General features: G+C 45.1%; 1 pseudogene; it reads left to right on the plus strand.

The window, feature by feature from the left end:
• Positions 1–6,537: 6,537 nt before the first annotated feature.
• LOC144247264 (3 beta-hydroxysteroid dehydrogenase type 7-like) lies at positions 6,538–24,098 on the plus strand (annotated as a pseudogene).
• The last annotated feature ends 1,370 nt before the right edge of the window (positions 24,099–25,468 follow it).

Here is a 25,468-nt window from a genome sequence, read left to right on the forward strand (position 1 = left end):
GCTTGTGCATACATCCAGAGATAATTAGTTTAAGTGGTGGCAGTAGCTATTCACAGAAAAGGATATTTTGCAATAGTTTATTAATCCTACAGCAATCAGGAAAAATGTTTTCACAGTGTTTTGTTTTAATCTTGTGAGTAACTCCTCACCATTTGGATCTGGAGACAGTGTAGGAGCAAACCACAGCCTAGGGAATTACAGTCTTGTCAAGAGCTTATCTTGCACTGGGAGTTAAGTACAGAGTCATTTTACTTTTTGCAATAACTGGTTATTTTAGGGGAAGTACCAGCTTCCAGGTTTAAGAAGTTGAACCTGCCCTTCAGTGACAAATGAATCACTCCACCTGCTGTGCTAACCAGGTCAGACAAGCTGATGTCATTCATGTAGACAGTGATTTTTGTTAGAAGGGGGAATTTAATCAACAAAACTGACTGAACTATTTTTTACTTTTTAATTCCCACATTCTGACAGTTCTCAAATTCAGCCCAGGACAAAAGTGAGCAAATTGAGTTGTGTTATGGCCCCTCTGTGTCTGGTTCCTGTGCAGAACACAGCTGTGTGAGCAGGCTGGGCTGCACTGCTGCAGTGCTTCTGTCAGAGGCTTTCCAAAGAAAACACTCTGCAGTGCCTGTGTTCAGCACCCCAAGTGATCTTCCCAAGGCAAAGACCTCTGGAAATGAGGCTAAAAAATGGAGGAGCTCTGCCAGCCCAGCAGTAGGCACACATTAAACTGACTGTCCACATCCACTGTCCACATGGCAGTGCTACCAACAGAGACATCCAATCCCAATTCTTGCTCTGAAGAGCCTGGCATTTCCACAACTGAGCAGCTTCCAGGCTCCTTCAGGATGGCTGAGCCCACCTTGCCTTCACTTGGCCCTGCTTTTCAGCAATCCCCAGGCAGGTGAAATGGCTTAAGCTGATGCTGAGCAAACACCAGAGCCTTGCTTTTACTGCTGGGCAGCTGAATAACAACCAGCTGTGCTGGAGGCATTGCAGGGATTGCATCCCTGCCCTGCCTTTGCATCCTCCCCCTGCTTGGCCAGTGCCAGCTGTGGGGCTCCTTCAGCCCACCTGGTTCACGTTGTGCTTCTGAATGATTGAATTTCCCAAGAAACAAGCCCAGAGCTTTGCAGGAGTCTGGGGAGGTGCCTGGCTGCACTCTGAGTTACAGCTGGACTGTGATGTAGAGACAAGAACATGAGGAGAACTCAAGTCCAGCAGGTTCCTGAGCTCAAGGAGCCATCCTGTATTTGCAGTCCCTGTGGGAGAACGAAATAAAGCCTCTCTGGATGCATCTTAGTTTCACCCCCAGCACTAACTCTAAGCCCAGCATTAACTCGGAGGATGTCTGTGCTGCTCTAAGAGCCCAGGTCCCTCCTTCCACTACTGGCAGGGCAAGAGCTCTGTTTGTGGCCAGCCAAGCAAGGTTCAGCCATGGGAACATTCTTGGAATAATCATTCCATCTAAGAATTAAACGTCCAAAAAAAGGATGTTTCCTCATTTGCAGGCTGATTCCTGTGCTGGAATTGAGAAGTACTTGGTTACCTCTGTGGTGAATTGGGACCATCTTGGTCTGGATCACATGGACCCCACTGGTGGCTTCCAGGAGATAAATCAGCCAGTTGGTGTTGGAAAATCAGGCCTGAGGAGTGAGGAGAAATCTCAGTTCAGTCTAAACTCATGTACTGGGCAGGCTGGTGCCAGCTGTAGTACAGACCACAGGAATAATCTGTCCTCATGGCAGCTTCAGGAACCAAACCCAGCCAAAGCAATCTTTAAAAAGGGAAATGGGGAAATTCACTTTCGCTGGTCCTGTAGCTACAGGGTTGAATTTGGGGAAGAGGGAATACAATGAGGCCATTTTTACTTCCGTGGCATTTCAGAGGCTTCACACTGAACTGGAAGAGAAATTTTCTTTCTCCAAGTTTGTCTTCTGCATTCAAAGCTGTTGCATGAGTTTGGTGAGTGCTAATGCTTTAATCACTCACATTGCTGAGGCATTCATACTGACACGGATTTGGAATTTTGTATTATTTAAATTACTGACAAGATGAAAGGAAAATTTAATGGAAGTTGTTTGCAATTAATCCTGCCAAGTCAATTGTCAAAAGGCTGTTCAGGTTTGGGTTGAAACCACTTTAATTATTGATACTATGAGCTATGCAATTTTCTTCTCCTTGCTTTGTTTAGCCCCATCTCTCTGATGAGGTACTGTATCTTTAAATGGGGGACAGCAGGATTATACCAGATGGACTTTCTCTCTCTGCTGGGGTTTCATTCCTCTCCACTCACACGAGGGCTGGGCCACACTGTTGTGCCACCCCAGTTTAATTACATTTAAAGGTGAGCACAGCCTCACACACTGACATTGATGCATTGATGATATCGATGACCAAGCAAACCACTCCCACCACATCCTCCATCATGGGCAGGATCCTGAGGTTCATTTCAGCCAGGGCATGTAATGCTTCTTGCCATGTCTATGTAACTTAGGGGATTTATTTTGAATGCGTGCTCATTTAGAAATATATTTTAATTGAAACGTTTAGTGCTTTATCTTACATACATACTGTGCAATACCATAGTGTGTTCTTTTTTTTTCTTTTTTTTTTCTTTTTTTTTTTTGTCTCCTAAGACTTTTTTGAAGTTCTTGATGTTTGTTTGAGCTCCAGTGTGTTTTTGACTTGGCTCAGCTCTGGTAGTAGTAGTGTTTTCCTTGCCCTGAGCTAACCAGAAGCAGCACATTGCACAACCAAAACCCTTTGCAAGTCATGCACCCTCATGTTCACCAGCAACCTGGAACTCCTGGGAGGCAGGGAATGCTCCTCTCCAGAGGGTCTAATTTGCACTTATTGTAAGGAATTGATAGCAACCCAGGGAAATAGGAATTAGCTAGAGAGAAGAGCCCTCACCTGCTCCCACCAAACTCCAAGGTCATTTTGTCATCAACTTTCAAAGGAACAGGGTTTAAAAACCAGACCCAGCCCTGGAGCAGCTCTGCTCCAGTGACTGCCATGAGCTGTTGTCATGTGGGACCCTGAGCACTGTGACAAAGGCTTCCAAAAAAGACAATCAGCTTCTGGAATTCCCTCCTGATGCAATGGTTGGAAAGCCATCCTCCTCCACCTTTACACCTTCTATCTGACTCAAGATGACATTCCTTTGGGGGTGTGGGGGTTAAACTACTCAGAGTCTCTGTGATTTCTTGGTTCCCTGTGAAACCAAGGGATTGAAAGGTGCTATAATTGTTCACGAGGCACATTCCCAGCCACAGAAGGAAATGGTAACTTCTTCACCAGTCATTTTACACAGTACCTTTTTTATTTATATCAACGTGTTTCATATGTGTACCAATGGTCCTGGCTTCTCTCCTGGGGATCAGCTTTACAACCATTTGGTTTTTTATAGGGCAGCCATAGGCAGTATCTTCCAATCATGTGTAATTTCTTAACTTAGAGCAAGAATAAATCTCGTCTGACAGGATGAACTCATTTATGGCAGGCTTTAATGTTTGTTGTAAACACAACCTGTTTGTTCCACCTCTTGCATGGTTACTTATCTGTTTTCATATTGCTATGTTATTGTTCAAAATATCTATTGCTCTTTATTTGCTATGGGGTTTGTTACTGTATATGGAATGTTTTGTATTCAGCATTTTCTTACGGAGCAGAGTGGGAACAGTATTCAAGGACCCACAAATACCAAAGACCTTTCATGTAATGCACTGAGAAATAAACTTACTGTAAATGAATATCATGTCAGGTGTCCTCTATCTATGAAGTGCAGAGCAAGTTCAAGCAAACTGCAGCCTGAAATTAGAGTTTTTCCTTCCTGACATCTCAGCCTTCTCTTTGGGAAAGCTCTTTTGCAGGGCTCTTAAAAACAAGATGTGCATCCTGTCAGGGACAGATCCCAAACACAGGGACAGATCCCAAACACAGGGACAGATCCCAAACACAGGGACAGATTCCAAACACAGGGACAGGTCCCAAACACAGAGACACATCCCAAACACAGGGACACATCCCAAACACTGGGACACATCCCAAACACAGGGACACATCCCAAACACATCAACACATCCCAAACACAGGGACAGATCCTGCCCTTATGTGGAGGTGTTTTAGCTCCTCAGGCAGCCTCTCAGGTCACCTTTGAGCACCTTGCTGTGCATTGCAGAGTGAGGCTCTGCCCAGATTTGGCAGATTCCTCCTCCAGCTCCTGCAGGAATTTTGTGCCAGGGCAGACCCAGGGATCTCAGCTCTGCCTGGGCTCAGTGAGGTCACTCAGAGGGTGGGTGGCTGCAGCAGACTGGGAGGGGGGAACAAGCCAGACAGAGAACTGTGCTCTGCCCAGCAGTGTAAATTAAAATCTGCTGGTATTTGCAGTGTACCTGACTTCCCCAAAAGTTTCCTCCCAGTACAAGGAGGTTGAGTTGGCCCAGCTAAGACAGCAAGGGCTGCCCAGACCCCCTCCCTGGTACCTCCTGGGCATCTGCCCCTCCAGCAGCCTTTGGGTGCTCTCTGGGTGTGCCTCTGGGTTATGGAGACCCCCGGAGTCATCTCTTGTGTTAATTCAAACTGCCAGGAGAGGATGTGGGTAAAGCCATTCTTTTAACCTTCTTACTCTGGGAACAGCTGCCCCCTGAGATGCAACACCTCTGTGTTAGCAAAGGGAGATGGAGGGGAGGGCCTGGGCTGTTTCTGTCACAGGTGTCACAGCTCTGGGTTCTGAACTTGTTTTTAATATCCCAATGAAAGCAAGAGATGTGTAAATGCCAGCCAATTTTCCCCCTCCTGATCAGACTACACTGCAGAGATGCAGACACCAAAAGTGCAGCGAAGGCTGAGCCTTGCAAACACTGGGAAATGTCCAGAGTTGAGGTCTCTGCTTCACAGGGCTTTCTGCACCGCTGCTGAGGACATGCTCAAGGTTACTTCATGCCAGACATTCCCATGCAGCACGTGTCTGGGTCTCTCAGGGTGTATTTATCTCAGTTTTTGAGTCCTAACACCTCCAACTCTGATGTATTTATCCTTGCAAAAAGTCCTCTGAGGGAAGGCAGTTGTGTTAATCACCACTGTACAGATTGGGAGTTGCTGGATAAAAGGCTAAATTAATTTCTTGGGACATTTGTGGCTGTGCTGGTCTGCCAGGCACCAAATTAGCATCAGGCCCATGCTGGTCTCTGGGCCATTATGGCCACTGATTGTAATCACAGCAAGGGGAACTGACTTCTCCTGAGCTTAACACAGCCCAGGAAAATCAATGGCAGAGGGGAGCACACCGAACTTGTAGCAGGAGCTGATTAAAAGAAAACTATTTATTCACAAACAAAACACAGCTACTCTTGGAGCTCACTGCCTTAACTCTTCATTAACCTCATGCTCAGCACCAAGTGGCTCTTTGGCCAGCCAGGCACTGGCACTGTGGTGAGAATGGCTCTGGCCATGAATGCAGTTGGAATTGTCTCCACATTCCAGCCTGGAGATGGAGAAACAGGAACAAACCTGAAACAGGAACAAACTCACCCTAAACCTCCCAAGCAACACTACAGAAAAGCAAGTAATACACTGTGTAAAGGAAAAATAAGCAGGGAGAGTATATTACCTTATTTACCCTCTCAGAACAGCTCACCAACAACAGTGACAAGCTGCTTCAAAGGTGGATTGGAAAAAATGTGACTATTCCAGACTGATGGGTGTCATTTGCTGGGCATCAAGGAGAGCCTGGGAGCTGATCAGGCCTGACTTTGTTATCTCTGAGCCTTTTTGGGGGAGGCAGAGAGAAACAGGACAGGTCTTGCCTCTGCCACATCCCACTTTCAGGACAGGATCGAGCACCCTTGGACAAAGCTGATGCCATTTTTGAACTCCAGTGGGAAGTGAAACAGCACACACTCTGTAGAGCATAGCAGGGAAAGGTGTGTCAGCCAAGATGAAACTTGTATCAGTGATGAGAATTAATTGTTGGAACACTTTGCCAAAGGATGTGGTAGAGTTTGCGCTCCAGTATGGTTTTCAAATTCAGAGAGGGGTGTGTGATGTAGTCAGCTCAAGGCACACCCATCCAGGAGAGCCTTGCCAGATGCTCAGACTGGTGGAACTGGTGACCACCAAACCCCAGCTGCCCATTCCTGACACAGCTCAGCACTGGAAGGATTTGCTGCTGTAAAGCCTCTCTACAAACCACCAGGGCATGGGAACAGGGTCCTTGCAGCTGCCCTGAGCCCCAGCAGCTGATAGACCTGCCTGTGGCAAGGGACTGTCCAGGGTGCAAAACTTCTGCCATCCAGATTTTGGCTTGAGACTGGACACACACCGAGGCAAGCCAGAGGTGCCCCACTGGCCATGGGCTACCAGGGAAGCAGGGAAAGGCTGAGTCAGGGAGCCCAGAAGGGGCCTGTGGCAGCACTGTGGGACTGTGCCAAGGAAAACCTGATTTATGTGTAACCTGTTGCAGTTAATGCTCACCCAGCAGCATCCTGTGACAGCTAAATTTTAGACTGAGCTCAGAAAACACTGGCTGAGTGCACAGAAAGATCCTGGCAGCCTCCTTCTCTCTTCCCCTCAACCACAAAAACATCTTCAGCAATGGATGGAGCCTGGGTCTACCTGGTGACAGGAGGATGTGGGTTTGTGGGGGAGAAGATCGTAGAGCTCCTGTCTCAACAAGACTACATCAAAAAAATCAGAGTTTTTGATTCAGTTGCAAGAGAAGAAGTAGAAAAACTCAGCACAGGTAAGAAAAGGCCATCAACATCTATTTAGTACCCATAACCCTCCCCTTCCTGGCAGCTGGGACAGCACTGGGATGGCACAGTTACAGGCATGGGGCAGGAACCTGGATGAACAGACTGGGTGAGGAACAACTTCCAGCTCAGAAGTTTTACAGCACAGCACTAAATAAAAAAAAAAAGACCCCTAGGGATGGATCACCCAAGAGAAGTCTCCCAGTGAGGCAGAGATCAGTTGTGAGGAGCCACGTGCACACAGAGGCTGTGACACGGGAACTTGGCTGCCCAGCTAGTCTGACACAAAGGGGCTAAAGCAACATCCTCCTGAGCTGTTCCAAGCAGCCACTGCTTTGAGTGAAATAACTAAAAATCCTGACAGCAACAAAATCAATCTCAGCACCTACTGCAGGCATTGTGAAATAAATGATGGACATAATTGAGAGAAACATATAGCAGCCTTAAAAAGGGAGGTAAGTCTCACTAAACACCCAGAGATACTGAATTAATTAATTTGATCATATCCTGAGTGCTGCCCTCATGCAGGGTTGAGTACAGGGAGATTTGTTGGGGAAAAACAACCTGTATTACTGGATTCAGGAATACCCATGCAAAACAAGCCAAGGCAGCTCAGGGTGCTCTGCTCACCCAATGCTGGGCTGGGTTCCCTGTCTCTGACTGCCCAAAGCTTCAGCCTGCTTTGAGAGAGGCAAAAAATGCTGAGGGAGATCCTGTGGGGAGATATGGACAGAAAGGGGATGCACCCAGAGCGAGTCCAGACTCCCAGGGAAATATCACTATCAGAAACCTCCCTGGCAGCTGTACCCAGCAGACTGGTTTCCCCAGCTTTCAGGGAGCCAATTACCTTAAAAGCACTCATAATTGAAGACAAAGCTGTTTAAACATTAGGGAGGTGCCAAAATCCATGCTCCAGGAGGGGTCTGTGGCCTGACACCCCAGCAAACCACAGGCAAGGAGGCAGGAGCAGCCCCAGGGTCCATCCCAGCCCCATCCCTCTGCCCCAGGCACTCAGCTCCACCACAGATCTTTGTCCCCAGGCCACCCCATTTATCTCTGCCCCACCAGGCAATGGGTACAGTCTGGGTCCTTGATTTCCCATCTAAACTTACAGGCAGAAGGGGTATTACAGGATTACTGTCTTTTTTTTTTTTTTTTTTTTTTTTAACAACAATCTCCACCATCTGCAAACCACATCCTTCCACTCTATACTGGTTTCTGCTTTAGGCTAAAGCAGCTCTCACACACTCCTTCCTCCTCCTCTGCTCCATCCAGCACTGCCATTGCCCCTGTCTGCAAGGGGGACATTGAATTTTGGGCTGTGGCCTTCCCATTGCTGCAAAAAGCTGAAGGATTTTTCTTTTCCATTCTGCAGTTTATCCTCCTGCTTTACCTGTCACTACAATTGTGCCTTTTTCAGTTGACAACAAGCAACAGCCCCGGAGCTGCCCTGGCCCAATTTAATTCCTTCATGAAGATCAGCTGCCTCTTCCCTGCTAAACCCAAAAACTTCTCTTTGTTCCTATCAAATTTCACTTTTTTTTTTTTTTTCTCCAGACTCTATTAATTCCATTCAGCTCATCCCAAATCCTCCAGCATGGTCCCTCCCAGTCTGATGTTATCTGTTGATTTAATGAACAAATCTGCCAGATTCTTGATGAAAACAATCAAAAATACTCAAATACAGCAATAAGCCCTGGAGAGCCCCAGGGCAGCCACCTACCACAGCTGGCAATTCCCTGGGAACTGTAATTCCACCAGCGTTGTGCTCTCCTTAATGGGGCTTATTTAGCCTATGTTTTACTGACTCCTTGTGAGAATGACGCTGAGTTTCCAAAGCCCTTCAAAAATCAAGACAGATGACATCAACCTGCTCCACAATATCCCTGCAGCCTGCTACCTTGTCATAAGAACAAAGGAGGTTTCTCTGCCTTCATTTGTTCTTGACAAATCCAAGTCAGCTGCTTCCATTCTCCCCATTGTCCCACAGGCGCTCACACGCACGTGGTTCACTGCGTGCTCCTGAATTTCCTGGGGTTCAAACCAAAATGTTCTGTAATTTCCTGCCTCTCCTTTACCTTCCTTCCAAGCACAGGTGTTTCATTTGCTCTGCCAAACTCTCCCAGCGCCTTCAGAAGTTCTCCAAAGTAGCTGCTAACCCACTAAAGCTGCAGTTAGACCCCTCAGCTCTTCAGGAGCTTGGGAAGAGCTCGTCAGGCCTTGTCCATCTGGAAATTCCTCATGGTTGCTTTACACCGGCTGCCTTAACACAGGGGGTGTGAAAAAGGCTATTTAACACTTCAGCCTGATGGGTTCTAGGCTTTCCCAAAGTATGGAATAGCAGAAAATTCCCCCCAGGAACCTGCTGACACCCTGCTCTGCCTCTCAGCAGAAGCATCCTCCTCTGCACTCTGGTCCTCACCTCTGCTTCATGGACAGCTCCTTTCTTTTCACCCTCTGTTCTCACTGAATCGACTGTGCTTTACTACTAAATTAATATTCATGCTCAATGTTAATGAATTTAATATTACAACTCCTCAGAGTGAGTCCACTGATTGTTGGCTATGCTAATGAAGAAAGCAGCTGGACCTTTGGTAAATTTTCTGTCTCCTCCTCCATGCCAGGCTGCTCGGAGAACACTGAGCCACTGGATCTGCTGGCCTGGATTCCATCCCTCCTTTGGGGCCATGAGGAGTAATCCTCTGCCCACCTTGCCCTGTTAGATCCTCTGCAGGGCTTCCACACCACAACAGCCCTACAGCTGGAGCCACAGACCCTTCCCTGAACTGCTGGAAGCTCCAGGAATCCCAACCCCGCGTGGGGCTCTCTGTCCAGGCCAGAGGAGACATCTCCTTCCCAGAGCAACCCCACCAGTGGCTTCTTGCAAATCCCTGAGGCTGCTCCTCCCAGCTTCTCCCTGTCCCACTCCCAGCTACAGGAAAGGAAAAAGGGAAAAATCCGACGGAAATGTTACAACGCCGTCTCAAACAATAACACAAAGCGAGAGGATGAGGATGAGGAGCAGATGCCAAGGGCAGCCATGGAAGGAACAGCCATGCTGAGGAAGGTAAAAGGGGGGAAATTCTGAGTGGCTCCAAGGGAGGAATTTCCAATGAAACTTTTTAAACTTTTTAAGGGAGGATTTACAGAGAGCACTGAACACGGGGCAAGTCCCCTCCTCAGCAATCCAAACCTCCTGTAGGTGTTGGTGGCATTCCCAGAAAACCACACACGCAGGGATTTTCCAGTGTCACCGAGTGACTCTTTGAGGATCCTGGGGTGGGATGACTGCAGGAAAGTTCTTCTCCTGCAGTATTTGCAATGTGAACAAAGCTCTGCGTGATGTCCCTTGAAACCACCAGGTGTTGTTCCCACAAGATCTACAATTTTGTGTCTGAAGAGTCCAGCAGAGCTTCCCTGATCCACAGGGCTGGAGCAACCCTGGGCCAAGGGTGTCCTGCTCCCAGCGGGGTCTGCTGCACAGCGTGTAAAATTAAATTCAAATTCAAAATATTAATTCAAATCCAGATGCAAACCTGGCTTCTTGCTGTTCCCAACAAAAAAAAAAAAAAAAAAAAAAGGAATTTTGCCCTGGTGTGCTGGATTTAAATAGCTCAGTCACTATCAGAGAGTGCCTGGCCTTGCCCTGCAGAGTGGACATTCCCTGCTTTGCAGGGAAGTGTACATTTTTTGTACTTTGCAGAAAGTACAAATGCTGGTTTGAGGTGTAAAATTTTTTTATTAATAATTTTTTGTTTAGTCTTAATTTATAAATTAAAATTTATCAATTTATTTAATTCAATTGATTTTTGCTAAATTAATTATTAATGAATAAGCAATTGCTTGTTAATGATTATTAATTAAATTTTATTGATTTAATTAAAATTTAATTAAAATTTACTAATTCTTTGTTTATAAATTTTTCATACTTTCCAGAAAGTATAAATGTTGATTTTATTTATAAATTTATTTATTTATAAATTTTTGTTTGCTTTATAGCTTAAAATAAATTTATTTAATTGAAATTTGTTATTTATTAATTTAATTTTAATAAATAAATTTTAATTCTATATTAATAATTATCAAAGTTGATTTATTTAAAATTTCAAAGAAATAATTTTTTAATTTATAATTTTTCGTACTTTGCACAAAGTACAAATACTGATTTGATTTATAATTTTAATTTATAAATTTTTCATTTTATATTTTTTACATATATATTAAAATAAATTTATTTAATTTAAAATTGTTGTTTCTCAATTTAATAATTAATAAATACTTAATTATTTATTAATAAACATGTAATTATTATATATTATTTATCTAATTAAAATAATTTTTAAAATTTATAAATATTTCTACTTGGTAGAAAGTACAAATTGTGATTTGATTTATACTTTTTCATTTATAAATTTTTGTTTAATTTATAAATTTTTTATTCACATATTAAAATAAATTTATTTAATTTAAAATTGTTGTGTATTAATTTAATAATTAATAAATAGTTAATTATTTATTAATAAATATTATTAAATGTTATTTAAAATAAATATTTTTATTTTTATTTATTTAATTAAAATAAATATTTTTTAATTTAGAAATTATTTCTACTTTGCAGAAAGTACAAATGCTGATTTGATTTTGAATTTTTTATTTATAAATTTTTGTTTGATTTATAAATTTTTAATTCATATTAAAACAAATTTATTTATTAAATTTTAAATTGTTGTTTATTAATTCAATAATTAATAAATACTTTCTTTATTAAGAAATAATTAATTGATATAGACTGAGTGTACATAAGGAGCTCTTTGAACAGGGATTTCTCTTGCACTCCTACTTAGGTTCTCTCCTCTTTTGAATATTTTCATGTTTAAACATCCCCACTGCAGGGTTTGGTGCTCTCAAAGTGACATTGTGGACAAGAAGCCTATTGTGCCACACATCCCAACATCAGTTTTGTTTGATTTCTTGCAGGGGGAAGGTGTCCAACAGCTTCGAGAGGCTCTGAAGATTTTAGCTGAGAGAGTGTTAATCCTTGAGCACATGATAGGAATTCATGGTGAGCACTGCTAAGGTTTTCTTCTCTTGTGAAGCAGGGGCTCTGCTCAGGCTGGATGGTGAAACATCCTCCAAAGAAGTGGCTTTAGGCTGCTGAGTGCCAGCTACTGATGTGGTAGTCAAGCTTTTAAAATGAAAAGCCTGAATTCCTTTTGAAGGTTCTCCTGAATGCTGCTGACACTTGTGCTAGGAAAGAATACAGAGTAATTTAATTCATTACATACAGGATTTTATTGAGAGCTCTGGGAGTTGGGGTACAAACCCAAATCTGACTCCGACACCCATTTCGAGCTGAACCTATTTCATATTCTATCCTTATATAACTTACACATTAATCATTAAACTTATATTGTTCTATTGTATACATTGACATGAGTTTCTCGTGATCTTTCTTAGGTCCCTGACCACAATTTCTCATGATTATTCTTATGATTAAACAATAATTATATTTAATTACTAAACAATCATCAGATGTACCAATTATATCATTTATCATGTACCAGCTACACAGTGCAGTTCTAGCAAGTACTAGTTCTTCATGTGCTTAAGGTATTTATTTTTCCAGGGCCTACTAAGCTTATTTTCCTGTTAACCCTAAATCCCCATGATTTTAAAACCCTTTTACTGTCACCTCTGCCTGAATCCCACACGCCCACGTCGCTTCCTCCAGGTCGGCATTGAAGGCACTTGAGATGGTGTTTCATGTTCAGGCTTAGGTGTTTATTATTTCTTATTTATGTTACAGTCTCACTACTGTGAGTTCAGCAGCTTTTTCATTAGCAAAGCACAAAATGGCTAACTAACTCTTGTTACAAGGTCTTTTAAAACTAAACTATCCAATTAAGAAAGGACACGTAGATTATTTTCCCTTTTTAACCCAATAACTGATCTCTCAAAGCCCACAATGCAGACTTTTCTGTCCAGTCACAAAACATTACCCAAACCCATGAAGAAGAAGGAAGAACGAAGGTAAAGAAGAACAACCTGCCCTAAAAACTCTGTCTTGCTTCATATTTATTTCTGTATTCTAAAATCCCAAACTCTAAGTTTTCCACACTGTGATATCACACACTTCTAACCAACTACACACCCATAATCCCACTGCTATTAACCAATTTTAAAAGCTTGTTCCACAACCTCAGGTCAAATGCAGTGTTCTCTTGTGGGTCTGTGCCTTTAAGCACAGAAAGTTTCAAATTCTCAGCATCCAGGATTCCAACACACCCAGGGATGGGAAAGGTGCCCAGAACCTTCCCAGTGGGGAGGTTTCTCCCTCTGCCCCTCTCTCCTTGCTCGGAGCTGCTCCTCTGCACTGCTCATCAAACCTGGGCTCAGTTTTGGCACAGCCGTTCTGGGCAGGGCAGAACCTCCCCTGGTGGCACTGAGGTGCTTCAGGACACACCTACAGTGGTCTGAAACTCTTTTGTGTGTGACAAGGCCAACAATTAAAATTAAACCCTGTTTTGGATAGCTCACAGCTTTCCCAGGGATTTTGCCCTGTCTATACCAGCACAAGGCTGTATGCGCTGAGCTGCACCCACCAGAAGGGAATGATGCTGTTTTAATTAGCAGAGTGATGCTGTTTAATTAGTCAGAGTTCCCAGCTATCATGTATCAACAGGCCATGTGTAACCGAGAGCTCCACAACCCTGTCCTCCTACCACCAAGAGCCAATTTCATGTTTGGTGCAAGATCTGCTTAGAGAAAATTTGTTCATAAATCTAGGAAATAAGCACAGGCTATAAAAATAATGAAATCCCTATTACAGCAGCAATTCCAGTGGTACCTCAGGCTGTTAGCTACTAAAATAGTCGTTAACCAAAAGGAAGGATTTTTTTTTTTTTCATATATATACATCTCCAACTCGATTACTGCTTAGGGCTTTGACTGTTTGCTGTTACATTCAAGGGTAATATTTAAATTCCAGCCTTCTTTTCATCGCTGTAGTTGTTTTCAAAACTCGACGCTTTTAAGAGCCTGTGTTGTGCTCTCTGTGTTCTCAGAATATTCAGAGCCTGAGGGGTCCTGCTGCTTTTTAGTGGCTTTGTGAGCTCTTCCCCCTGACTGTTGCTGTGAGCTCAGGGAGGATTTACAGAGAGCACTGAACACGGGCAAGTCCCCTCCTCAGCAAACCAGTCTTGCAGATGTTGGTGACATTCCCAGAAAACCACACACACAAGGATTTTCCAGTGTCACCGAGTGACTCTTTGAGGAGCCTGGGGTGGGATGGCTTAACAGGAGCCTGTCCTGCATTTCTGCCTCTCCTTGGACGACTCCACATGGAATCCCCAAAACGGGGCTGCTGCCCTCACTAGGGCTCCTCAAGATCCTGAATTCTGAGATTAGCCTGAAGTTCTCTGTTAAAATCACAGCAGATAAAAAAATAAAAATGGTATTTGATACCTGCTGTAGACTTCGTGGAAAAAGGTAGGGTCAGGAGAGGTCAAGTATATAATCCTCCAGCTAACTCCTCTGTGCAACTCAGGCCACAGAAATTCATCCAATTACTGCTCTAAGCCAAACAATTTGTGGCTAAATTGGACCATTCCTTTTCAACAGACTTGTTGCCTTGAATTAAGGGTGCAAGTTAATGGGCTATCTATCATTGCTTTCAGCAAGCCATAACAAGGCTGAGGAGTGGTGGTGTGCCTATGGTTAATTATCATTTCTGGCCAAAATGTACATCTTCTGCTTTGATTCCCTCCTCTGTTTCAACCACTGGCTGCTGAATCCTATTATAGCCTTGTTGACTGAATTGAAGAGTTATCTTCTACAAGAATTATTTTTTCCATCTAGTAACTTAAAGACTTTTTAATCTGCTTTGTGTTAAGCTGAATGGATTTTAACTCAGCTGTTTCCAGTGATGTTTCTCACCAGGGGTTCTCAGTTAACTTTACATATTGTGATAAGCTCATGGAGAAGCACATTGATTTCTTTCCCACTGGGATTTCAGATGGCTTTGTGTGCTTGGAAGTTATCCTAAACTCAGGATTTCTTTGGTAATTTCAGATTATGCCCTAATAGCAAAGAGAAGAGAAATCACAAGCCCTCCCACACAAGATCTGCAGACAGGCTCAGGGCAGAGCCTGCTTAGCCAGGCACAAATCATGGGGAAGTTTCTGGAAGCCAACCCTACCAGCCCCTTCCTTTCAGATCTGCCTTATCAGGTCTGAAGACCCTCGGTCCTTGTCATGTGTGGGCTTCCCTCTGTCTGCCCTGGCAGGTCTGGGACCCTGGCAGGGGTCAGGAACCCCCCTGGACAGAGCCCCCAGAGACACTGGCTGTGATCTCTGCCCATGGAAAAGAGCTTTCAATCTTACAGGATCAATTACCAGCTCTGAGTGTTTGATAGAAGTAATAACTAAGTGTAGCACAGGTGAAAAAGTAAAATTTTAAGAGTCTAAATTAGGGGTTCAAAAGAAACAAAATAAAAAAAATTAGGTGTGTCATCCTTCTTCTTCATACCCTCCATGTTTCACTATACTATTAGCATTTTTCTATTAGTTTAAGCTAAGAACACACTGTTCAACATAGATGATAAATATTAGCACATTATTGTAAATATAGCACATGTAAATTCTAGTATATAATGTTTGTAACATCCCACTGAGGGGCAGAGCCCCACATGCTGCCCTGCAAAACAAACCTACAGCAGGGCAGCAAAACATGTTATAAATAAGCAAAAATAACCTTAAAAACCAGCACAAACAAATTATAACTTCTTCTTTAGCAATAAGGCAAAAACCAAAAAACTTTTAACAATCTCAAAATCATCAATACCTCAAATTCCGACAGTCATTGAGGTTCTCACAGGATCATCTTGGATCAAAATCACACTGAATGCAGAAACCACCCCTGCAAGAGTCATAAATTCTTTGAACCCACCAAAATACTCCAAAATAACCACACTAAACCACACACACTGACCAACAAGTTCAGCCAGAACAACCTTCCTTAAAGCAAACCACGTTTTAGATTTGTCTGGATTTCACGTGGACTTGTAAGCTGCCCTCATTATTTTATTTAAAGTTCTGCAGCTCTCAGGAGTCTGATGGATTGATTTCACCCTGTAGCACCCTGCAGAGCTTCTACAGAGCAACACATGCAACTAAAAGACTGCTCCTCTGCCAGAAGGCTGCAGCTCACCAACAGTCTGCCCACAAATGAAAAAAGATGGAGTTTTGTTCTGCCAAGGCCTCAACTTCCCTTCGTTAGCAGCTCTAAAGTCCAAGTTAAATCAGTTGCCAATGCCATGGAGGTTCAGCCACATCAGAGCTATGGATGTGACTGCTCCTCATGTTAGAAACCATCCCCTGCTGAAGAAATGCAGCCCTGACCTGGGGCTTTACATCTTCTCAGCCATAAAAAAAGAAGGATTAGTCCCAAGTAGGAAAAAGCCAAATCTATTTTGGTTTGCACAACAGGAATCAAGGCATGTGGTTGATGTTTGTTTTCCCCATCCTGCCCCACAGGTACTGAAAATGTGGTAAGGACCTGCTGTGTCCTGAACATCCCAGACCTGCTCTGCACCATCTCCATCGCTGCTGTGGGACCCAACACCTCCTGTGAGCCCCTGCTCAGGTGAGGCTCAGCAAACCTTCTGCATTGCTCTGCTTGTCCAGTCAAGCAGCAGTGCAACTGCAGCCAGATGGAGATTTGAGCTGTGCCTACCAAGGAGAAGATTTGTGTTCTCCTTCCTGTCTGTTCCTCTTCTCTTTCTTGAGAACCTTTCCTGGCTGCTCTGCCCGTTTGAGAACCATGGCTCTTCCCAACCTAAGGCTGGCCAGTGACACCCCAAGGTGAGAGCTGGGTGGCCCAGCTGCACTGCCAGGCTGTCCCTGGATCTACAGCCCTGCTCCTCTGAGCTCTAAGATCATTTTCAGATAAGGTTTCACATGCTCAGAGTTGGGGATAAGGCCAAGCTATATCCTACTGTTGGGTCAGAGTTTCTGCTCTTCCTCACAATGAGTCAAGCCAAAGGGCAGGTGATGCCCACTGCTACCACCACAGTGCCCCTCCTCCTCCCAGCTCCACAGGGAACTGCTGGCAAGCCTGTGCCCATCTTCTGCTATCAAATGTGGGCAAATCTCATGTAGCATTACCCCAGAAAAAAAGTAATTGCCCATGAAGTCTTAGGGGACAGATGCACTGCTGTGAAGCTGCCCTGCAGGATTCAGGTTAGTCACATCCTCCTGTTACCTGCTTCTGACCTGTAAATTGTACCTCAAAATCCTTCTTCCAGGCTACATGCTCATGGAGGCTATCTCCTGGGCTTCAGGGCATTATGCTCAACCCTTCTCCTCTCTTTCTGGCTCCCACAAGATTGACCCACAGCCCCAAAAGCAGCAGCAGAGCTTTAGAAAACCCTCTGTGGCAAAGGTGGAATTTGGATCAATACAAAGACAGTGGTTAAAATACCAATTTTGAAGGTTTTTTTGCTTTGATCTCCAGAAGTGACTTTGACAATCAGCTGACACCCCTGCTCAGGGCTCAGCATCAGGACTTGTGAATACTTTTGTATTCCTGGGGCAACAGCACCTGAGAGCAGGGCTGATATTTCTGAAGAAATATCTTCAAAAATTCAGGGGCTGAAGTTTTAGGTTCAATTTGAGGTCAGTCTGATGTGTACTATTGGAAGTCTCCTGGCTGATTTCAAGCCTGGTTGTAGCCACACAAACTGCTCAGCCCCTGGAAATTTGTGTGCCAGGGGAGCTGGCTCCAAGTCAGTGGTGTCTCCACAGGCAGCCAGGCTGGGCACAGCTGCCTCCAGTCACTTGGTTCTGGAAATTTGAGCCCAGATAGAAAAGACATAACTTTAAATTACCTACAAGCCTAAATTTCATGCTCACAAGTAAGTCAAGGCATAAACCCCTTGTTTTGATCTGTAGAATAAATGTCTGGCTGATGAAAAACTCCATGAGAGCAGCTCAATCCACTTGGGACCACAAGCACTGGACTGTGTTACTGCAAAGCTATGGAATTTGGTCACTAGCAAATACAAATAATTCCTAAGAATTCATGTAGATACAGGCACATCCTTGCCAGTATTTTAGTCCTGTGACTTGAGACTTGTGAACAGATGTCTTGAAAAAATCAGCCCCAGATCTTGCCTGATCACAGTCCTTTGGATTGTAATGGTGGCACCAACGGGGCAGGAAAACCCACCCAGGCTGATGCTCATGGAGCTAGAACAGCCTTCCCCACCACAAATATTAACAAAACCACACCTGGAGTCTTTCACTTATTTTGCAGAACACACTCAATTCTCCCATTATCCTGAGAGGAAGCCCTAGAGAGGGGTCTTCATTCTCCAATTATTTTGATTTTAAATGAAGGGAATTAGATAATGAGATTTATCAGCCTCCCAGTGAAAACTTACCCCACCTGTCTCTACAGGAGCCCAGGGATGCCTGGGAGCAGCATAACATGGCTCTGCTTTGCAGACTGGAGGCACAGGTGATGCCTTTCTCCCTCCTCCTCTTCCCTTCTCCCCATCCACACCCCATCTGTTCTGCCCTCTCCCTCACAGTCCAGGATCCTGCCTGACTCTGCCTTTTCCTCTCTGCCCCTTCTCCATAGTGCTCACAGAATTTATTTACCTCCCTTTTACGTGCTGGGGAATTGGCAGAGACAAAGCAGGAGGAGTCTCAGGCCGGGGTGATGGGCGCTGGGATAATGCTCACACCTCAGCATCCGACAAGAATAGAAAATGCCTCTGTCAGTCTCAATCCCTGGGAGACAGGCACTGCTGAGATACCTTCTGACAATGCTGCTCCAGTCTGATTAGCGTTCACTTATCTGGGATCGTTTTGAAAAGCAAGAGCATTATGCTGAGCTCTTTGTTACGACCAAGCTTCAGAGGGGTGGGGGAAGGCACACACAGCAGAGCCCAGGAACAGCAGGCAGGTTTGTCCCTTTGTGAGGCTGCTGCTTTTCAAAAGCTTTGCAGGACAAAAAAAAAACAAAAAAAAAAAAACCCAAAAAAACCACACAAAAAAAAAAAAAAAACAAACAAAACCAACCCCCCAAAAAATTGATTAAAAAAAAAAACAGAGAGAAAGCAATTAAAACTAGAACTTCTAGATAGACCCCCACTAATTGTCTTGCGCCTCTCCTGGGCTTGCAACAAACCTTGCACAATCAATCTTTTGTCTTGCTTGTTTTTTGGTTTGTCTCTTCTTCATGCCCTGTAAACACGGGGAGGGGAGGAGGGTTTTGTGATAGAAGCCCAGGCTGTGTGAGGAGTGTGCATTTCTGATGCTCCTAATTTATTTCTGTTGCTGTAGTGCAAGGAGAGCCTGATCTCAGCTGGGATATCTGACACACAACATGCCAGACTGCTGAACAGGCAAGGGCCAGGCAACAGCATCAGCCACGTTTTACACAGGGAGATCTGAGCACAGAGAAGAGAAAACAACTTGCCAAGGTCATAGAGGGAGCCTGAGTCAGAGCTGACTCTCCCAAAGCCCAGTGTTTGACAAAAACACCTCTGCTGCAGATTTGCTGGGTGAAGTCCTCACAGGCCACTGAACCCTGCCAGGAGATGTATCTGAGCCCAGCAGGGTGAGCATTCCTCTTTACCCTCTGTGGGGCACCCCATGCCTGGCAGGTCCTGGTTTGCCAGGGTGGATTTCTCTCGAACAGCAAAATATAGAGTAAATTAATTGACAAGTGGGAAGAAAGTCTCCAGCAGCACATGGAGGGAGGGAGGGCTCATCTAGTCTACTCAGGGGAGCACAGGAGCAAGTGGATGCTCCTTCCCAGTGCTGCAAGCCAGGTTTCTTCACTCCAGAGCCCACTGGAGATGTTTAATCAAATCTCATGATGGCCTCAGGCTGATATAAAACCACTGGGAAGAGACACTGACACCCTATGGGGAACAGAGCTGCTTTCTGCCTTCTCCTTGGAGTTATTCCAGCCCCTGTGAGCCAGCTCCATGTGAGATCCCCCAGGCAGCTGCAAGGTGGCAGCCTGAGGAGCAGCTTGTCTTCCACAGCCCAGTGTCCCCTGCTTGTCCTTGGCCGTGGGTCCTCTGCTTCTCCTTCCCCTCAAGGGTAATTTGTGAGAGGAGAGGAAGGAGCAATCCCAGCACAACCCTGATGATTGCAAGGCTTCCAGGAGATCTCCAGCAGCTCCACCACATCCCCAGCAAATGCCTCCCAACTTTAATCAACTCTGTGAGAAAATTAAGTAGCAGTTTCTCCTTTTAGTTTATGGCTCATGAGAGGCTTTTCTCTGCCTCTGATGAAAAAATGAAGTAGAATTGTTCTCATTTTCCTGCCCTCCATCTTCTTGTGCTCTTGTTACCTTGCTGTGAGTTGCTTAAAAATGTCACTCTGCTGCCTTCTAATTTGCCTGATGGAATGTTATTTCAATCATGCTATTAGACAAAACTAAATCCAGCTCTGAGAAACCACTGCCCCCATGCAAACCTGCCTGTGAACACCCTGAAGCACCTGGTGTTCCTTGGGGCTTTATTCCTCCCAAAGTGCAGCCAGGAGCTGAGATTCCCAGAAAGCAGAAAAGCCCTGGGAGCTGGGAATGCAGAGCAAACCAGGCTGGCACAGAAAGCCAGGAGCTGGGAATGCAGAGCAAACCAGGCTGGCACAGAAAGCCAGGAGCTGGGAATGCAGAGCAAACCAGGCTGGCACAGAAAGCCAGGAGCTGGGAATGTAGAGCAAACCAGGCTGGCGCAGAAAGCCAGGAGCTGGGAATGCAGAGCAAACCAGGCTGGCACAGAAAGCCAGGAGCTGGGAATGCAGAGCAAACCAGGCTGGCACAGAAAAGCCCTGGGAGCAGAGAATGCAGAGCAAACCAGGCTGGCACAGATGTCCTCCAGCCCTGTCACTCCCTGTCTCTCCCAACGTTTCCCAGAGGAAATGAGGACACTCAGAAAGTGGGGAAGTGGAGCTGCCCTACAGCAAGACAAAAGCCATGGCAGAAAAAATTGTGCTTGAAGCCAATGGAACAAAGGTACAAAATGCAGTGGCAGCACCCCTGGAATTACAGCACAGGGCAGGGCAAAGAGGGAGATGGTTGGACACAGCTCCTGTCTAAGTGTGTATCCAACCTCTGCCTGGATTTGATGCATAAACCACATTGTCCTGAGCCTCCCAAAGCCTGATATTCCCACATCAGCAGGAAGCTGCCAGACTCTCCCAGGATCACAGGGTGCTTCCCTTTGAGCCGGTGTTTCAGCTCCAGCAGGAGTGTGACTTTGGAAAGGGCTGTGCTAAATTAGAGCTGAAGGAACCAGGTTCACCTAGTTCATACTGAAAAAAGTGTAATTTCCAGGCTTTCCAGAGTGATTTAAGAATTAAAAATATTGGTGTACCCAGAGCCAGCTCCCTACCCAAGGTAGCTGTTCAGTGGTTTAGGCTGGCAGTGCTGACATATGAGTTGTTCTAGACAATGAAGGAGAATGTGAAAATGAGACTCGTGCTCTAAAGCACTGCCTGGAGCATCTCTCCCCCAGTCCCAGTTTGAGGCCAGCCTGGTTTGGGCTGGCTTGCTGTGGTACCTGGTTTTGGTTGTTGCAAATCCTCCTTTATACACCAAAGTGCAGAAGAGTTCATGCCACCAGCACTCTCCAGTCAGCACCTCTCAAGGAGCACCACGTGGGTGCAGGTGTGCTGTGAAAAAAAAAAGAAATAAAATCAAACTGGGGGCACCTTTTTGTGTTTTTAGGAATCCAAAACAGGTACCAAGCATGCAGAGCACCTCTGCAAATGTTGAATCCTCTAGGCCAGAATTCCCAGGGTTTGGGTTTATCTGGGAAACCCAGTGTCACTGTGGAGGATTCCATCTCTGGATCCATCTAAACTGGGTCCATCCACTGACGTCCCTCCCTGATTTTACAGCTGAGCAATGGTGGCACACTCAGAACCTGCATCCTCAGTGCCCACACCGTGTATGGGGAGAAGGCAGCGTTCCTGCAGGAGCTGTGTGTGCTTGCCAGAGCCAGGAATGGTCTTCTGAGCTACCTGGAGCCTGAAGACACCGAGCAGAATCACACCTACGTGGGTGAGTGAAGGGCTGAGCTCCTTGCATGGGTGCTACCAGCTTTAGTCACAGGGGATTTTACACGTCAGCTTAGCCATAATCTCCCCAGACAGAGAGATGAGTCTGGTGAATGAGCACAAATGGGTTTGGAACCACAAAACTTAGACTGGCTAAAGGATTTTAAAAGCAGTTTTTTATTACTACTGTTTTCCTGGGAAGGTTTTCTTTATTCCCTTTGAGAAGTGCTTCAGGGATGTATGGGGGGCAGAGAGAAATTCTGGTTGTGGTTTTAAAATGTTTTTGCTAGGAAAAGACACTTCTTCATTAGAAAAAATAATTAAACTACCACTACTTGTCAAGTTCTTTACAGAAAAGGCTGCACTACATAACCAGCTTTAGCAGGCACAAGAAATTACTCACAAAACCAATTGGAAGAGTTTGTTTTGGTGCCTTTCAGGGGGGTGTAATTCACCATTAGATCACACAGGCATTCAGTGTTTTCTGTGCAGCACACTTAGATGTCTTTTTCCAAAAGTGCAGATTTTGAAAATGCTGTTAGAGAAGAATCAGGCCCAGATAAATCCAGTGACTCCTTCAAAGGCTCACAGCAGAGGCAGGGATGAAACCCTGGAGCACTGCCTCCTATTCATCCTGCTCTCACTACAAAACACTGCCCTTTGCTTCACGTGAACCAGGATCACAAGGCACATTAATTGTCCAGCTCAAAGGGGAGACCAAAGGTTTAAAGGCTCTTGGAGGCCTGGATTAACTACTCAGTGTCTCTGCAGCACAGCTGAGCACACACGAGTGCCTCCCTACTTCCCAGCACTGAAGCTGGCAGATCCAGTGCACTCATTCTATGGCAAACAGGGAAACTGAGCTCCTCCTGCATGCCTGTTCTCTCCCTCTCTCATTTCTCCAGGGAATGTGGCATGGAGGCATATCCTTGCAGCAAGGCAGCTGCACTGCAGGCAGACCTGTGGCAGGACAGGTGTCCTGGCTGTGGTGACAGCCCAGGCAGGAAGGGGTTCCTGGCCAGGCACCAGCTGCTGCCCAGAGCACACCCTCGGTGAGGCTGGGCTCTCCCATCCCCTGCTGGAAGGCGTGGTGGATGATACAACTGCACAGGATCATCAGGGTCATCATGTCTCCTTCCTGGAGGCCACAGCCTTTCCTCAGCGTGCCCCTGCTGAACACCATCACCAGCTTCTCCTTTGAGACAGACAAAGCCTCCAGGCACTTTGGGTACAAACCTCTCTTCAGGTGGCAGGAGAGCTGCAGGGAGCCTGGCCCCAGCTGCATGAAAAGAAGAACTGACAGCACTTTTGGGCTAAGGAGGTTGCTTATCACAACAGCAGGAGCTTTGCAAACACAGAAATCCTGGTACAGAAGCAGAAAAACTCACAGACTGCAAGCTGTGATACGCTTGCCATGCCAAAATCTCAGGTATTTTGTGTGGGAATCCAGGGCTTTCCTCTGGCTGCCCTGGCAGGTGTGGGACCTTGGCAGGGGTCAGGAACCCCCTGGACAGAGCCCCCAGAGACATTGTCTGTGATCTCTGCCCATGGAAAAGAGTTTTCAATCTTACAGGATGAATTACAAGCTCTGAGTGTTTGATAGCAGTAATAATTGTGGCACGGGTGCAAAAGTAAAATTTTAGGATTCTAGATTAGGGGTCCAAAGGGGACAAGCTGGAGGAAATTGGGTGTGCCTTGTCCTTTTTCTCCTTCTTCATGCCCTCCATGTTTCACTGTGGTGTTGGCATTTTTCTGTTGGTTCAGGCTGGGGACACACTGTCCAACGTAGGTGACAGATATTGGCACGTTATTGTAAATCCAGCCCAGGGAGTTTCTGGTATTTAATGTTTGTCACATCCCACTGAGGGCAGAGCCCCACACGCTGCCCTGCAGGACAGAGCTGGGCAGGGCAGCAGAACATGTTAGAGAGAAACAGAATAAACAACCTGGAAACCAGCACAGACCAATTATGGCTTCTGCTTTGGCAGTGGGGCTGACAGACAGAGACTTTCTACAATTCAGAATCATCAATACCTCAGATTCTGACATTTTGTGTCCCAGGGGCATTTGAATCTTTCCCTGCACACACACGGAGCTTGCTGGCCTCCCTCATTGCCAAGGTGCCACCACTGCACAGGTGACTTGTGGCAACAGGCTCAGCTGGGAGATGGTGCCCAGAAAACACCTTTGTGGTAAAATCAGTGAGCCAGTTTTGTTCCACAGCCTGGGAGCCACGGACTTGGACCTTTGGTGGTGTGGCTGACCCTGGCTCAGACACTGAAGGGCTCTTCAGTGATGGTTTTGGGGAGGACAAATAAAACCCAGCAGGTTCTTGCTCTGATTTAGTGTTTAATAAAAAGGAAAAAGAAAAAATTCCCTTTTCCAAAACTGCCTTTTGCAAGATGCTTCCTGTTATTCTTTACATGTGGAATACTGAATATCTATTTTGAAATATTATCCCTCTAAATAGAAAACCTCTTTTGTCCTAACAAGGTATAGGCTGATTTACCTTTAATTCTACAGATGGAGAACTGATGCCTACAAGCTTAAAGGTGGGATTCACATAGTTTGTAACTCCAAGTCTCTTACCACAGAGCTCTCCAGTGGCAAAAAAAGCAGATTAAAGCCCATGCTCAGCTGCTGTGCTGGCAGAAAGCAACTTCAAGTGAAGGCCTTAGGGGCTGTATTTATGCTAAATAACATTTGAACTCCAGGAGGAAGAGGTCATTTCAACTCCTTCCATGGCACTGGAGCTGCACAGCCCATCTGGGAGCATTTCACAGATGATATTTTCCTCACACAGATGGGGTGGGCACTTCCAGGAGATTCACAGCAAAACTGTGGCTTCTATCAGCTTATCAGCTTCTCTATTTTTAAGACTTGCAGAGAGGCTGGTAAATCTACATTATGCACAACTGAGATGTCAGTTTTCACTTGAGCTTGGAGGAATGGGATATTTTTACAATACTGGCTCAAATCAAAAATTAACTCTGTTAATATCACACTTCTGTGTTCTGTGAATATGTACCCATCTCTTGAGCGTTCTTGGATTAAAAGTGTGCACATGCACAAATAGAAGCTTATTTTAATTACAAGTGCCCTGATGCTCCTAGAAACAGCAAGTTTCAGCATGGCATCCTTGATAGAAATGATGAAAATTTACTTCCTGTTAGTCCTGGTAATTACCCAGGAAGGAAAGTGGAGCAATACAGTGAGAGCTGCCAAGTTAAATTCACACTCACAAGAGAATTCTTTTTCAAAATGAGCTTACAGATCAGAAATCAGTTGTTTTGGTAGCTCATTATAAGCTCATATAACAATAAGTTTGGCCCAAACTGTTGCAATCTGCTCACAGAGAATTTGAAAAGTCAAAGTGTGTAATTACCAGTTCCCTACTATTTTCCCCCCTCCACTTGTGCTGGGAAGGGTTAAGAAATGGGATAATAAGACTTCTGATTTTTCTATATTAATTACAAGTCTTTTTGCAGTTTTGGTTTGTTTTTTTTTTTTTTTTTTTTTTTTGCCATTATCCAAATGGCAGCTGACAACTCTAAGAATGTGACAGACAAATCCACCCTCAATTCCTCATGCACATCCCAGAGCATCTCCACAGTGCATCAGTGTTGGCCTCAA

The sequence above is a fragment of the Lonchura striata genome, chromosome 20, assembly GCF_046129695.1.
Source record: "Lonchura striata isolate bLonStr1 chromosome 20, bLonStr1.mat, whole genome shotgun sequence".
NCBI classification, from domain to species: Eukaryota; Metazoa; Chordata; class Aves; order Passeriformes; family Estrildidae; genus Lonchura; species Lonchura striata.